This window comes from Cupressus sempervirens, chromosome 9, assembly GCF_028749045.1.
Source record: "Cupressus sempervirens isolate cs-2001-9-10 chromosome 9, ASM2874904v1, whole genome shotgun sequence".
In the NCBI taxonomy this organism is placed as follows: domain Eukaryota; kingdom Viridiplantae; phylum Streptophyta; class Pinopsida; order Cupressales; family Cupressaceae; genus Cupressus; species Cupressus sempervirens.
This window is the reverse complement of record NC_143126.1, coordinates 775,809,913-775,822,694: the sequence shown is the minus strand read 5'-3', so window position 1 is coordinate 775,822,694 and position 12,782 is coordinate 775,809,913. Positions and strand designations below refer to the sequence as shown.

At 31.7% G+C, this 12,782-nt stretch overlaps 1 pseudogene; it reads left to right on the top strand.

The window, feature by feature from the left end:
• Positions 1 to 1,635: 1,635 nt before the first annotated feature.
• LOC149541021 (U4/U6 small nuclear ribonucleoprotein Prp31 homolog) lies at positions 1,636 to 10,321 on the top strand (annotated as a pseudogene).
• The last annotated feature ends 2,461 nt before the right edge of the window (positions 10,322 to 12,782 follow it).

The following is a 12,782-nucleotide window of genomic DNA, read 5'->3' as shown; positions in this document are numbered from 1 at the left end:
TTTTTCCAAAAACTACAATAAAATTTATTAGCCCCCCCCTCCGAATCTCTCAAATAAGGAAACTAAAATCTACTCTTGCACATAGAAAAGCTTTGATACCATGTTAGAATCTAATAAGATTAATAACCCAGAAAACTAGTGCAAAGAATAAATATCTAAACTATGAATGCAAAATATACAAAATCAAAATAGCATCATAGAGTTAGTCTCCAAGAGAGTAATGCAAATGTTGGAAACAAAATAGCATTAAGAGGATGCAAAAAACAAGAGCTACAAATACAAGCTAGGTAGCATGCTTATATAGGCTAGGAAGAGGGAGGAGGTGGCAACACCAACCAATGAGGAGCAACCATCTATCAGACTAAAGATAGCAAAGTATCTTCCCAAGATAGCTAATGGATGCTCACATGTAGGAAGGTGACACCTCACAACCATTCACCTAATAAGACATGCTTTATTAACCTAAGCGAGATTATTCAAAGTGTAGGAAAAATCTAGCAAAATAGGAAAAATAAAAAACAACACTAACATTGAGGAGTAAGTTTTCTTACTTCTTCTTGAAGAGTACTATTCTTTTCAAATAGTTCTTTGATTGCTTCATTAGCTTCATCTAAATTGCTTGAATGTCTTCAATTTTTTCTTCAATGTAGAGTTGGTCATTCATCTAGATTGCAAGATCTTTTCTTATTTTTAGGGATTGAGAGAGTTGTTCTTTGGCCTTTTTGAGTTGTCCAATAGCCAATTCCAAATCTAGCTTCTCATTGTCAATAGCCTTGTCAAGTTTGAATACCTCCATAGCCTTTGATCTTTTCTCAAGTTGTTAAACTACTTTCCCGAGAACCACAAAGCTATGATACCAAATTTTGGAAATATAATGATACGCTAAGTTACTTAGAGGGGAGGGGTGAATCAATAACAATAAAACTTAATCCTTAATTAGCAATTAATAATTTATGATGATCTAATTGCATGTATGAGAAACTAAAAACATTAAAGCACTCATAACACTTTGACACACAATTTGGTGACCCAAAAACATTCCAAATGGAAAGTAAAATTGGGGTGGGGATGATACCTACAAGCTTTCTTACGACAGTATAAAGTTGGTCTCTTAAGGCTTACAATTATCACTTTTGATGATCTACCCTGTTAGGAGCAATAAGGACTGTTAGGTCCACCTTACAAAAGGATTTACAAATATACAATGAAGTATGCACTTATTAAAGAGATTTACATTTAAGTCTACTAGGTGTACCTTGTGAAAGGATTTAACTGATCCATGTGTTAGGAGGAAATAGTAGCTTGTCTTTGGTCTGCAACTTGATTTGTTGAATGAGATTCCTTTGAGTATAGTAATCACCTTATTGTGATAGATAAATCTTTGTTGCTCCTTATAAAGTTATAGCCTTTGTAATTCTGTCCTCTACTCTTTTCTTCTTATTACATTACTTCCATATCATACATTGGATGTGATACAATATGTTACATATATACCAATCCAATTTACAAATTACAAAGTCGGCTACAATAAAATTTTACACAAAAACCACAAAGTTGGCCCAGCTTCAAGAACTTTGGTTCTGAAGATTGGCTCGGTGAGGTTCTGATACTTGGCATCCACTATCAATGCTTGGCCTCATCATGCACTTAGTAGATGTAGAAGTTCAGTCCATACTGATCACTTCCAAGTAGTCTTGAACTTAGTCTACATTGGTGACTCGACAAATAATGTGAAACTTAGAATATAAATTGAATCACTCGATTCACACTACATAGCTTAGTCAATGCTATCACTACAAGCTTGGTATAAACTAAGTCACTCAATTAACACCAAGTGGCTTGGTTAATACTAGACTCACATCATATCAACTGTGAATTTGGTAAGCACTGCATAACTTGGTTTACACTAATAAACTCAGAATACACTGAGATGCCCAGTTTATACTACTAATCAACAAGTTGCTAGTAATTTCTTGGTGCAAAGTGAATACTATCCCTTAGACTTGATAGCAACTATAGAACTTGGTAGATACTAAAATGCTTGGCTAACACTATTATGTGCTTGTTAGATACTTACAATCTGAATAAGTGTATGTCACTAATAACAAACATGACTGTAATGTCAACAATTTCCCCTAGAAATGATTGACCTCTCATACAACAACCTCATAGAAAATATCTTTTTGGATATTGAAAGCATCCATTCATTGGCATTTATCTCAATTTTTCACACAATATATTGACAAGAAGATTGCCTCTACTGGGAGGAATGCAACAAGTTAAAACCATTGATATCTCTACCGATAAGCTATCAAGGCCTATCCTATTGGTAGTTTCTTGGGGTTTTTCAATATCTGAACCTTTCCAAAAATAAATTGGAGGAAATGGTTCCAAGATCTTTAGGGCATCATAAGAGCATTGGAAACATTGAAATATCTTTCAATAAGTTGTCTAGACTAGTGCCACTTTCTATAGAAAATCATTCCATGCTCTAACATTCAAATTTTTCATACAACAACTTGAATGGATCCATCAAAAATCAAGGAGCTTTTAAAAGCCTAAGTGCAACACCATTTTTGGTGAATCCAAGATTGTATGTAGCATTGAGTTGGTTGAATCTACCAAAATGCACAAGCTCAATGAAAAATCATGATGCTTTTAGAAAAAAAATCATCTTGGGTGCATCAATTGCCACTGCCATCACATTGTATTGTATTTTGGGGTAATTTTATATTTCTTAATAAGTTTTCTATTAGTGGGCTACATTGCACCAGGTATGTTTTACGAATTGCCTATTAGACATTATGACCACATAAGATTTCTCTAGCAATATAAAAATTCAATTAAATTCAACCAAATCAATTAAAATGAATGGTAACATAGGCATCCAACTTCACATGTGCATCATCATTCCATACCAATCTATATAGAGCCATACAAAACAAATTTGCTATAGAAAACATGTTTTTCCCTTCATAAAATGTTGATTCTTCTGTACAACTTGATGATCAGTTATGAAATGAACACAACAAGTCTTAAATACCTTCATCTAGTTAGTTCAAACCAAACTTTTATGGTTATGAATGTTGAGAGGCAAAAAAGACATTTTTGACAACTTTTCCAAAATTGTATTTTTGGATATTTGCAATTTCTTGTCAAATATGATAACTTTTTGTATTTTTCATCCTAATGGACACCAATTGATTCCAACCCTTTAGAAATGGTAGGAAATTCAATTCTAAGGTGAAACAAATAGGTTTTCCATTATTGAACAACAAAACACTCAAAAACCAAGAATTAAGTGTTTTAATGATTAAGTTCAGAAACCAATGAAATAAAAAATATTCAAGAAGAATCAAGTATGTAGTGACACAAAGGAAGATTTAACAAAGACCATTGTAAGAAGATAATTTTTGTTTGATTATAATATGGGTGAATTTGAGCAAGGTGACCAATTTTTTCTTTCAAAACCATATGTGAAGATATAAACATTAAGTAAAACATCTATCCAATTATTTTGTAGATATACACATTAATTAGAACAATTTTTTCTTTCAAAATATCTTGAGGATTATATGGTATAGGGATATATAGTATACCAAATCATGGTGTACATTAGTGAATATCTCCCCAAGTTTGCATGAAAGATCCATGTAGATTGCATTTGGGATCTCAACTCCATTAATAGATTCAAAAGGGAATACTTAATGGGGAAAGGTAGAGTGAGAAAAGTGAGAGGTAATTATAAGATGTTATTTTAGTTAATTAATTCTTATCCATCATCAATATAAGCTGTTTCTAATTGGTCTACTTATTTTCTTTATAGTTTGTTGTGAGTGAGATGCAGTACATTTGTATATTGTAAACAATCTTGATTGGATGATGGTATGGATTCAACAGTCTCAAGAAAATGGTTGTCATTAACATGGGATGGTATTCCATCACATAGTAGATCAACTAAAAGAGGGATGACTCCATAGGCTCCAAATATAATCTTATTCTTGTCCATGATAGATAGGTCTAGAATGATGGGATGATACTTTATGGTATAGGTCAAATGGGCAACATCTATGGCTATTGGACAAAATAAATGTGTCCCTTGGGTAATGTGAAAACAAGAAGATGATCTTGATCTAGTTGTGAGTTTTTTTTCACTTCTTTAAATTCATTTCCACTTTTAGCATTTCATTTATGTAAAATTATAATGTTAGGGGCCTTTAGATAAAGGTTTTATTTCATTAGAGAACAACTTTAATGAAAGAGTAGATTAGCTTCAATAGTGGCCAATTATAACGAGTATGAAAGTTGCTAATTATTTATGATATTAGTCCATTTTCTCTGCAATTATTATCAATGATTAAACCTTCTTCATGAAGCCAACCACCTAAGCAATTTCATGTTGAACCGCACAAATCAAATCTAATTAATTTGAAACTTTAATTGTAAGATATAAAAAGTTATATTTGGTTATAAAAATAATAGGTTGGTATATTTTTATTGCAGATAAATACTTGCAATGGTTTTTATTGTGATGGATTTACTCCCAATTCTAGCAAAATGCCAAAAATTTGGATAGAAAACTGGACTGGTTGGTATTTATAGATAGATTTTCAACCCCAAAACATGTTACTTTAGATAATCAGTGTATAAGTTGCTCATTTCTATTTATGCTCCATGTATAGGTATATTACATCTTTAAAATATATTAGGTAGAACACTTTTTAAACATATATTAGGGATTTAATTTATAGGATTCAAGCATTTGGGTGTGTAGCACCATATAGGCCTATGGAGGACGTAGAATTAAGCATTGCATGCTTTTTTCAAAAGGGTGGTACAATGCAAAATTATTATATGGTATCAATTGGTTGTGCACATCAGAGGAATTTGTGGCTATAAAAAAAACTTTGTGGAAGAAAGTCATTTTTTGTCAAAAATGATTAAAATTTGTATTATGTGAATAATGTTAGATACCTATTGGAGCATACAACATTAACAATTTATAACTCTTTCATGAACATCATATGTATAATTAATGCTTGAGTTGCACAATTTGCAATATCATGGAGGAACCAACTTTGGTCATACAGTAGGAGGCCCCTTTATGACTACAAGCTATGACTGTGATGCTTCGATCGATGAATATAGTATGTTATTTCTTCTAGATGAGGGTAAAATATTAAATCTTAACACTATAAAATAGTGGCAAATTGAAAATACATTCATCGTGATAAGAGTTATAAAGATGGTCATTCAAAAAATACAAAATAACACCATCAATAACTAGAAATCAATGAGTTCAATTTTTTTTGAATTTTCTAAGTAGAAATCATAAATAACTAGAAAATGGGACTTGTCACAAAGTTTTGAATTCAACTTCTTTCTAACTAGAAATTGCACATGAATCAAAAATTATTGTGTATGCCTAAAAACATATCTCCAACAATTTATTAATTAGGCTCCCAATTGGTTCACATTTATCTTTCCGTAAAATGCAGCAAAAAATTTGAATGCATTCACACATCTTTGCTTAACTCTACAAAGATCATTGATCAAAGTATACAAACAATGATCACTTTTTCACTTGAGATTTCATTCTAAAGAAACACAATCATGCTATCACATCATGATTTTGGCATTTTGAAAGAAAGTTTTTAGCATATTGTGAAGGTGCCTTTGGAACACAACACTCATAGAGTGTCATTTCCTACTAGTGAAAAACCTCATTATTGCCACATCATGTATACTTGGCTCTAACACCAAAAAAAAAAAAAAAAATACTATAGTAGATTGAGATATATTATTTAGAACTTGATGCATTGATACAAAGAATATAAATGGTTTTATAAGGTCATTTATTGTTGTATTTCTAACTTATGGAATGCAACTTCGCATTAACTAAAACCTAATCTTCCCAATAGTTCTTGCCCAACATTTGAAATCATTAGTTTCCCTTCTACTTCACATATTTCATATTTGTTTTATAATTATCTTTTCCTTGATTCTAAATCTGGCCCATCAAGTAAACATCTTTTCCTTCCTTTGATAATGAAAAGAGGGGTTAGTAGTTGATAGGTCTCCTCACCCATTACAAAATGTCAAAAGGAAAATATGGTTGTAGGAGAGGCAGAGGCTTTTATTACCACACAATGATAGTGAGAATGAGAAAGTTGAAACAATATAAACAACCAAGAGTTAGGGATCTTATATACCACACTACAGAGAATTGAACCATGAGTTTAGTGATTTCCTCATTTTCATCCATTATTAGCATCACCATATTTGATAAAGGAGTGGTATCCACTGTGTCCACATTTAATAAAAAATTAGTTGAACTCTATAGGCAACAATCTAAAAAACTATATCTGAAGTTGTATGTTGAGTTGGATTCAGATTTGGAAGATTGTTTGGTTATAGTGGTAGTTGATTGGGTCCTCATGCATCCATTTAATACTCAACTAGATATACATTTTGTTATGAGATATTTAGGTAGATAAAATGGATTATTAATGGTTAAGGTAGATACAATGGGTTACTGTAATTGAAGGGAAAAATACATTTTGGTATGAGATATTTAGAGAATGATGAATTGATGCTACATGGAATTGTGGTTTTTGACTTGATAGGAGATATAGGTGGTAGGAAGAGGACTTTAGGATATTTCTTTAGTTGGGTTTTGAAGTCATATCTCAGATAAAAAAGAAGCAATCTTTAGTGACATGGAGTTTAGTATAGGCAGAGTACATGGCAACAATGTTGGTAGTTGTGAAGTCATATGGCTTTGCAAGTTGATTACAAAGCTCATAGTTATTTACTATTCCATGAAACTTTCTATGAATATGGTATTTTATGATTGCTCCAACCATAGTGACATCAAAAAGCACTTGCTCAGATACAGACTTAAGAGGGGATCAATTGCTCTAGATTACATTCAGACACATCAGCAAGTTGTATGCGTTCTAGTAAAGCTAAGGGGAAGTTTTTAATGTATAGAGAGAGAGAGAGAGAGAGATTGAAATTGTTGAATATGGAGTCCTTAATAAGATAGTGTTATATTAAAACACCTCTAATAGGGTGCATATGTGAAACTTAGGTACACTTTAGTAGTGCTTGCAGTAAACAAGAACATGAGTTCTATTCTTGGAAGTTTCTATTCATGGTTGTCTAGATTCAACAGTTGCTTTTGTATAGTTTTTTTTTTTTTTTGGATAAAAAATATTTATTTAGAATGTTACTTTTTTCCATTTTGAGTCTTGACATTTCCTATTTAAGGGTGCACAATCCTAGGATAAAATTAGATCAAGTGTTGATGAAGCCAGTTTTGTGAACTAGCTTGAAAAGTAAGAAACTTGTTGATATCTTTGAAGATGTCATGTATATATAGTACATTAGTCCCATTTTAAAAAAATTCTTGTTCTTAATGTTGGCCTTTTTAATACATGTTTTTATAGTGAAACATGATAATTTGTAAAGTTTCAAGTTGAAAGTTGACTTATTGCATATAGAAGGTATACATTTTTGATAATATATGAACTATGCAAATTGCTTCCAACTAAAAAATGTTTGTTATTTTTTCTTATTGCATTTTACAAGATTTCTTTTAATCTTTAGTTCCCCAATGATGATGATGCTAATATCTGAATCATGTTACTACTCCTTGTATGGCTTGTTATGTATTTTATTTTTGCTTTCATGTAAACTATATTATATTAACTAGAATGTTACCTAAGTTCAGATTGTTCATCTTGTAGGCCACTCTTGTAGATTCATTTGGCTGACCTTGATGACATGTCCGACAATGATATGTCATTTTGTTTTAGATAGACTAGTAAATAATAAATTCCTTCTTATTTTTTGGACATCAACACATGGTAATTATTGATTTTCATTTTTTCTATGTTAGCTTGAAATAATATTAGTGCTTGATATGAAGTTTCAAATGCTCTTAGTTAAGTTGTGTATTGGTAGGACCATGAGAATGATGATGCAGGGGAGGAGGCAAAAGATGTTGATGATGAGATGGAAGACATTGAAACTCTTCACAATCATGATTTGGACAATGTTGTAAAGCTATAGAAGATGCAACACTATATTGATATCATGCAAGTATGTGCAGAACAAATATAGAATATATGAAAAGAAAATAAACATAGTTTTGCACATTTTTACACATATAGAATATAATTACCTTTCTTTTGATTTAGATGCTTCCTATTATATTTTCTTATAGATTTTTAAAAACATGTTTGTCTTATTTTTCGTATATTCCTTTCTCAAAAAAAAATCAAATAAAGCTTTTGGCCATCCAAGAGTAGACTATAGTAGATACATATTTGAATGGTTAACAATATTAATACTATTTTATGTTTGTACATAAACTATAAGGGAACAATTTTCAAAATCTTGTTCTTTCTTGCATGCTTAAATTTGTCTATGATATGTGTAGATTCTACAAAATTACTAACCCAACCTTCATTTTGTTCACTGAAAAAAATCATTTTCTATTATGCAATGATGCATATAAAATTTATTTGATATATTGCGGATGTAGGGGTGGTATCCAATATATCAAGTTCACTTAACACTTGATAAACTACTTGTTATGTTTCAACTTCTAATTCATCATACAAGCCTTCCATTATCCTTATAACTCATGTCTTCTCTCTCAAAAGCGGTGTAAATTTTTCTTTATCCTTTCTAATTTCTCTTCACTCTCAATGACATGACACTTACACATTATTTTTTCCCTCATGTCCAGTTCTTCTTTTTTAGCACAAAACCTTGATTGATTTAGCTTTTCATACATCTCTTCAGGCAATGTGCTAGGTAGATTGATCAATGGCCTTCTAAACTTTATCATATATTTGATAACTAGAATTTGCAAATTTATTTTCTAATTAGGATCACAATTATCATAGAATTTTTTCAATTTCTCCAAATTTCCATTTGTTGTGATCATTTCTTTCATTTTCCTAATCTCAGGCTTCTAATTATTTTTCTTCTTGTCATTGCTTGGCTTTGGTTGATTTACTTTAGACTGATCTATAGGCCGCAAGGAAATTTTTCCTCTCATTCTTGTTTTTTTGCTTTAACCTTAGGCTTGTCTAATTTGTTTGTTCCCATGTATACTATTTCTGTCTTTAGTTTCTTCTTGGGTCCGGGGCGGTTGTCATTTCTTTTACTCTTTTTTCTTTCTAAGGAGTTTCTTACTCCTTTTCTTCTTTAACCTATGTTGGTATTGCTTGTACAACAGATGGAGAGGTTCTTTCTAATCTTCTTGTAGTCATTGCCAGTGTAGTTTGTACTTGTGTAGTTGGAACAAAATCTATTACTATAGGTTGAACTATTGTCGCTAAAAGGGTAACAAGAGTACTTTTTTTTTTTTCTTATGAGTTTCTTCCTCCTTTTTTTCTTTAACCTATGTTAGTATTTATTGTACAATACATGGAGAGGTTCTTGCTGATCTTGTAGTTATTGTTGTTGTAGCTTGTACTTGTGTAGATGGAACATCATCTATTACTGTAGGTTGAACTATTATTATTGAAAGAGTAACAAGAGTAGGTGATGGTGCAACTAGTGGAGGATTTTATGATATTCTTTTTTGTAGGGGTGCTAGGAGTTGCTTCCATATCCAATGGTTTAAAAAACAAAATATTACTCTGTCCACTACTCTTCATCTCTTAGGTTGTCCATTTGCACTTAAATTCTAGCTAATGCCTTGTGGAAATAAATTTTTTAAAAATTTGATTTGTGGATATCTATTCACACAAAACTTTAATTGATGTGTATTAATTTTTAGAAAATTGAAGAAGCTTTGAAAAAGGGATATGATATTTTGAGTAGTGGGATAGCGTTGAAAGATGAACTAGAGTATTAGTTGATTGTTGATTGTAATGCTTTGTTAGTTGATATTGAGAATGAAATTGTTATCATTCATAACTTCATTTGGGACCATTATAGTCTGAATTTTCTTGAGTTAGAACCTCTTATACACCACCCAATTGATTGCACTTGAGTTGTAAAGAAAATTGGAAATAGTGTTGACCTAACCTAGGTTGATCATGAAGGTCCTTTACCTTCTTCCATTACATTGTTCGTTTCTATCATGACATCTACTACTAGTGGGAGGCCTTTATTAGAGGAAAACCTTCAGAAAAAATTGGATGCTTGTGACAAATCTCTTGCACTTGATGTAGAAAAATAAAAAGTTTTGGATTTTGTGGAGAGTAGGATGGGCTACATTGCCTTCAATCTATTTTTCGTCATGGGCAGTGTAGTTGCAACAAAACTAATGGGCACTGCTAGAGGTCTCTTTGAATGAATGGGTCTATTATTAATATCTTCCTCAATTTGAATATTTAGCATAACCAATGCCTTAGGCAAAGGATCCTTACACCTAATGAATTTCCACACACTAATTCCAGGGATAAAGGTTGTGTCCAAGAAATTTAACAACTGTCAATGGTTTGTAGAAGATAGGCGTTGTGCCCAAGCAAGAAGAAAGGCAAGGAATATCTCCAATCAAGAATAGAGTTAACGAATTCTTTCTATCTCGGTACACCTATAGCAACAAGGTCTAACATCAAATAAAGTTGTCAATGATTCTTACATTCCTTTTTCTGCTTAATTTCCTTCCTATCACTCATCCACATAATTTACCAATTTTAATGCCCTCCCTCATGACCATTAATCAAATTTTTAAGACATAGAGAGAAACATGAAACCTCACATCTAGTGAGAGGGGACCAAGATTTTCTTAATCAATATTGAGTCTAAAGGTTTTAGGTATCTAATAAGAGAAGACATCAATTTCCTTAATCAATTTTCATCTTTCTAAGGATGCCCTTCAATGAGCCTAGAATCTTCATGTTTGAAAAAAATGTTGGCAATAAATCCACACAAAGGAGTAAAACTTTCACTCAGGATAAAGAAGAATACACCAAAACATTTTGAGCATCTGAAACTTGATGAGTGATAGGAAGGAAATTAAGCCGAGAACAACCCAATTTCCTTTCTATCAGTCCATACTTCCTATAATACAAATTAAAATGTATCTACTAGAATTTCTCAAGGTTTTAGAGAATTCCAACCATGGGAAATGTTGGTAGACACCATTTTGTAACATCTACCCCAGTACTAGCCAACAAATAGGTAGATTACAAAAACATTTATTGTAATAAAAAATAGATTGCTAGGACCTTCAAACAAAAGAAAAAAGAAAGTAATAAATATGCATAAATTAATTCTAAACACCAAAACACTAGATGTATCACTTTTCTATCAAATCCATTCCATTTGCTCAAAAATGTTAGCATTTTCATGAATTCATTTGCATTTGTACTCCCAAAAACTTGCACCCTCTACAACATTGACTTGAAGGGATTTAACAACTCATTATCCAAATAACTAAACCAAATCCTTCTCATTGGTAACCTCCTTGTGACTTCTAACCACTTTTACAACTTCATGGACAAGAAAATTGCAAGATTGCAAAGTTGTCAATGTGCATTTTATGCAAAATTGTCAATGTGCATTTTATGCAAAATTGATAATTTTTTCATTTTTGCACATTAGACTTCATGAGGCTAAACATCATGGCTCCAAGTAAACCATGGAAGTTATTTAGACCATTTTTAGGTCATTTCCATTCCTACCCACCCTTGTACACTTAACTAGCCCTCTAAGACAACTTTTAGCACTTTTGGACCTAATTGACAACATTTTGCCAATGCAACATTTTGACATCAAGTTGCCTATAATGCATTACATTGTTTCTTTACATGCATAAGGACACCCAACTAGTGACTTCATTAATTATAATTCTTTCCAAGACTCTTATTTTCTTGTTAACCACCTATCCTAGGTGCTACTGCACCACTCAGTTAATTGCTGAAACCTTCTTGTGATTACCTCACTCTCGAAGACTAGATAGAGTTTTCTACCATCGGGAAAGAGTTAAAGTGAAGCTTTAGAAAATTTATGGGCCTCTTCCAAGGAATTATTGTAGGGAAGAGAATATGAAGGTAGAGATCATATTCCATGGTGCATATATTTTGATTCCTCAAAAAGAGGTAGTAGCAATTTAATTCTTCTTACTAAAGTTAAGCAATCCTTCTTCTAGGTTTTCCTATAATAATCAATCTAAACTATTTCACTTACCAATTTTATCAATGATTGGCATTGATGATGAGGAGGAAGTGGCAGAATTGGTGGAGACACAAAAAGGATATCTTGTTCTTGGAGCATTTTCACATTGAAGTTGTGATTTAGAAATTTTGATGTCGCATCTACTGATGAAGAAGAAGAATGAGAGGAATCTACCATTTTAGGTTCATCAACTATCTTCCAAAAAGATGCTCATTTTATTGATTCATTCATATTCCAAAATGTTCCAACTCCTCCTTTCAAACCTTTACCTCTTTTATATGATAATACTATTAAAGTGAATAATTTACATAGAACCTAGCAAACCTTACCACTTGTTATCAAGATCAAATAAAATGTATTAAGCATATTTGTGTGATAGTATTGAAGTCAAGTTTATGGCTCAATAGCTCACCTAGATAGTCAACATTATGAGTGTAGTTATAATGTTGTTAAATTCCAATTGAGTTAACATTATTGGGACAATGTTTTGGTATATAATGTATGAAGTTACATTTTATTTGATTGTTAGGAAAAAAATATAGTCCAATTTTCTCTATTGTCCAAAAATTTGTACACATTAATCTACTTACATTTACTATTCTTATTCATGTGTTATGCTAACTTATGCATGCTTA